This window comes from Sminthopsis crassicaudata, chromosome 2 (assembly GCF_048593235.1).
Source record: "Sminthopsis crassicaudata isolate SCR6 chromosome 2, ASM4859323v1, whole genome shotgun sequence".
NCBI classification, from domain to species: Eukaryota; Metazoa; Chordata; class Mammalia; order Dasyuromorphia; family Dasyuridae; genus Sminthopsis; species Sminthopsis crassicaudata.
Genome location: NC_133618.1, coordinates 488,891,939 through 488,896,846, shown reverse-complemented (window position 1 = coordinate 488,896,846; position 4,908 = coordinate 488,891,939).

The window sequence follows — 4,908 nt, the reverse complement described above, 5'->3', positions numbered from 1 at the left end:
CATTGGATTCTCTGAGACATGATAAGACTGTTGTAGGACTTGAAAACCTTCAGGAATCATTGGATTCTCTGAGACATAAGATTGTTGTTGGACTTGAAAACCCTCAGGAATCATTGGATTCTCTGAGACACGATAAGACTGTTGTAGGACTTGAAAACCCTCAGGAATCTTTGGATTTTCTGAAAAATGATAAAACTGTTGCAGGACTTCAAAATCTGCAGGAATCATTGGATTCTCTGAGACGTGATAAGACTGTTGTAGGAGTTGAAAACCCTCAGGAATCATTGGATTCTCTGAGACATAAGACTATTGTAGGACTTCTAAACCCTCAGAAATCATTGGATTCTCTGAGACATAAGACTATTGTAGGACTTCTAAACCCTTAGGAATCATTGGATTCTCTGAGACATGATAAGACTATTGTAGGACTTCTAAAACCTCAGGAATCATTGGATTCTCTGAGACATGATAAGACTGTTGTAGGACTTGAAAACCTTCAGGAATCATTGGATTCTCTGAGACATAAGATTGTTGTTGGACTTGAAAACCCTCAGGAATCATTGGATTCTCTGAGACACGATAAGACTGTTGTAGGACTTCTAAACCCTCAGAAATCATTGGATTCTCTGAGACATAAGACTATTGTAGGACTTCTAAACCCTTAGGAATCATTGGATTCTCTGAGACATGATAAGACTATTGTAGGACTTCTAAACCCTCAGGAATCATTGGATTCTCTAAGACATGATAAGACTATTGTAGGACTTCTAAAACCTCAGGAATCATTGGATTTCCTGAGACATGATAAGACTGTTGTAGGAGTTCAAAACCCTCAGAAATCATTGGATTCTCTGAGACATGATAAGACTGTTGTAGGAACTCAAAACCCTCAGGAATCATTGGATTCTCTGAGACATGATAAGACATTGTAGGACTTCTAAACCCTCAGGAATCACTGGATTCTCTGAGACATGATAAGACTATTGTAGGACTTCTAAAACCTCAGGAATCATTGGATTCTCTGAGACATGATAAGACTGTTGTAGGACTTGAAAACCTTCAGGAATCATTGGATTCTCTGAGACATAAGATTGTTGTTGGACTTGAAAACCCTCAGGAATCATTGGATTCTCTGAGACACGATAAGACTGTTGTAGGACTTCTAAACCCTCAGAAATCATTGGATTCTCTGAGACATAAGACTATTGTAGGACTTCTAAACCCTTAGGAATCATTGGATTCTCTGAGACATGATAAGACTATTGTAGGACTTCTAAACCCTCAGGAATCATTGGATTCTCTGAGACATGATAAGACTATTGTAGGACTTCTAAAACCTCAGGAATCATTGGATTTCCTGAGACATGATAAGACTGTTGTAGGAGTTCAAAACCCTCAGAAATCATTGGATTCTCTGAGACATGATAAGACTGTTGTAGGAACTCAAAACCCTCAGGAATCATTGGATTCTCTGAGACATGATAAGACATTGTAGGACTTCTAAACCCTCAGGAATCACTGGATTCTCTGAGACATGATAAGACTATTGTAGGACTTCTAAAACCTCAGGAATCATTGGATTCTCTGAGACATGATAAGACTGTTGTAGGACTTGAAAACCTTCAGGAATCATTGGATTCTCTGAGACATAAGATTGTTGTTGGACTTGAAAACCCTCAGGAATCATTGGATTCTCTGAGACACGATAAGACTGTTGTAGGACTTGAAAACCCTCAGAAATCATTGGATTCTCTGAGACATAAGACTATTGTAGGACTTCTAAACCCTTAGGAATCATTGGATTCTCTGAGACATGATAAGACTATTGTAGGACTTCTAAACCCTCAGGAATCATTGGATTCTCTGAGACATGATAAGACTATTGTAGGACTTCTAAAACCTCAGGAATCATTGGATTCTCTGAGACATGATAAGACTATTGTAGGACTTCTAAAACCTCAGGAATCATTGGATTTCCTGAGACATGATAAGACTGTTGTAGGAGTTCAAAACCCTCAGAAATCATTGGATTCTCTGAGACGTGATAAGACTGTTGTAGGAACTCAAAACCCTCAGGAATCATTGGATTCTCTGAGACATGATAAGACATTGTAGGACTTCTAAACCCTCAGGAATCATTGGATTCTCTGAGACATGATAAGACTGTTGTAGGACTTCTAAAACCTCAGGAATCATTGGATTCTCTGAGACATGATAAGACTATTGTAGGACTTCTAAACCCTCAGGAATCATTGGATTCTCTGAGACATGATAAGACATTGTAAGACTTCTAAACCCCCAGGAATCATTGGATTCTCTGAGACATGATAAGATTGTTGTAGGACTTGAAAACCTTCAGGAATCATTGGATTCTCTGAGACATGATAAGATTGTTGTAGGACTTGAAAACCTTCAGGAATCATTGGATTCTCTGAGACATGATAAGACTGTTGTAAGGCTTGAAAACCTTCAGGAATCATTGGATTTTCTGAGAAATGATAAAATTGTTGCAGGACTTCAAAATCTGCAGGAATAATTGGATGCCCTAACACATAAAAAGATTGTTGCAGGACTTCAAAAACTTTTGAGGCTCATTGGATTCCTTGACACGTGAAGCAACAGATAATAGATTGGTTTTGGACTATCTCTTGGCTGCTGAAGGAGTATGTGTGACTGCAGTTTATATACCCTCCTTCTAGGATTTCTGGAAATCTTTTACAAAACCATGTTGATTTATATTGTTTGTTATATCACTACTTGCATGTACAATTCATGTTTGCCTGCCCTGGCTGTGGGGAGAGTCATCACTAATAGCCTGTGCATTATTGCTATGTGTTAGTGTAATACCTCCCATGCTGGTGGGTTTGTGCATACCTGTTTCTAGTAAGACCCTTCATCCCAGAAACCCGCTAACAATATCAGGCTTGACTCCCCTCTTCCCTTTGGTGCTTTTCATCTCCCTTCCTGAGAAGTAAGGGATGGCATGACCACCTATGTTCTAAAACAAAAGAAAGCAGGAGATGTAAAGGGCTGAAATTCTTGAGTCAATGAACTGAGGTTGGACAATGGAGCACTTGAGGCTAATTTCCGATTGGACAGCACTCTAAAAGAATATGCTTGGAGAATGGCCTTTCCCACTATCCTGTGCTGGCCCAATTGTTTGGTGTATACAGAGACTTGTAGGAGGGACTAGGGGGTGGAGTAAGACTAGCCAGGGTCACTTCTGCGAGAGAGACAACGAGATGAAGTCGCAGACATCCTACACATCCACTCTCTTCACTTCTACCACTAAAGACCAAGAATAAAGACTTTTGCTTATCCTAACTCCGGCTGATTCTAAGGTGTCCAGGATACTAATGCGGTCATTACACAAGGTCATACAGTGAGATTTGAATCTAGGACTCCTTGACTCCCAAGTACAGAACTTTATTAAGTATAGCACATAAAAGCTCCCTACATTGATTAAATCACTTATTTCTTTCCCCCTAAGTATCTAAAAGTTATTCATTTGGAAGTAGGAGATTTTAATGGTACTTGGCAATTGATTTATCTGCTATACAGCCTAAGACATTGACCACTTAAGTAACTTTAGGCAAGTCACTCTTGGGTCTCATTTTCCTCATCTATAGAATGAGAAGATTGCACTGGATGGCTTCTAACTTCTCTTCCATCTTTAAATATATGACATTATAATTCATCTTAGTATTGGAAAGGCTTATTTGCCAGACAACTTTTCCACATGCAATTCTGAATATCTTTTTTCTTAGTAAAAGCTTTTTATTTTCAAAATATATGCAAAGATAGTTTTCAACATTCACCCTTGCAAAATCTTATGTTTTAAACTTTTCGCCTTCCCTTTCTTCCATCCCCTCCCCTAGACAGCAAGTAATCCATGATATGTTGAACATGAACAACTGAACACTATATATTAAGGAAACATTAAACGTATTCTGTCTTGGTATTTTTAAGTTTTGTCTAGATCTCTGCTTTTCTTTTTTCTTTTTTTGGTGGAGAATTCTTTGTTGAGGAAATTCTATCCATGCAGATCTGCAACTTTAACTTTAGGATATTAAGTAGGGATCCTAAGAGGTTAAATAAATTGTTCAGAGGTCATACAGCCAGGAAGTTGCAGAATCAGAATTTGAACCCAGTTCTTGCTGGCCAGCTTTATGTTACCTCTCATGTTAGTCCTTGAACTATTAAAGCAGGCACAAGTGGAAGTCATGTGTGAGCAGTCTCGACTATTCTTCTGTGCCCAATGCAGAAAGAGATGCCTTGAACTGATTCTTATGCTCACAGCCAATCTCCTCTAGGATGAAATTGGGCTGCATAGGAATGAAGTACAGTAACTACAGAGTGCCACCTAGTGAATTTTCCTTGGACTAGCTACAGATTTTCTCAAACAGCTGCCTTTTCAGTTTAGAGGATGTCTAGTCCGACCCCTTCTTTTTATAGATGAGGAAAGTGAGGTCCAGGGAAGTTATGCGTAAAAGGTATCGGAGATGGAAAACTGGAAAAGGTAGAGGGAGGGAAGGATGGTACATGAAAAGCTTCTATTCTTTTAGGATACCTGTGCAACATAAAGAGATCCAGAGGAAGGCCAGAGCAGCTTGAGGAAGCTAGATAGCTCAATAGGAGGCAATAATAATAATATATATTATTGATTTTTAGCATTTAGGTATCATTGTAAGGCTGTAGAGTGCTATATATGTTACCTGATTTGATCCTCACAAAATCTTAAAAGACAGGTGTTATTAATATCCCCTAAAAGCTAGGATAATTTATTTTTTGTCCTGTGAAGTTTTTATCATGTATTTCCATTTTATAGTTAAGGAAACTGAGGCAAAGATATAGTAAGTGGCTTGCCTGAGGTCAAAAAGCTAATTTTTTTCTGAGGTAGGATTTGAG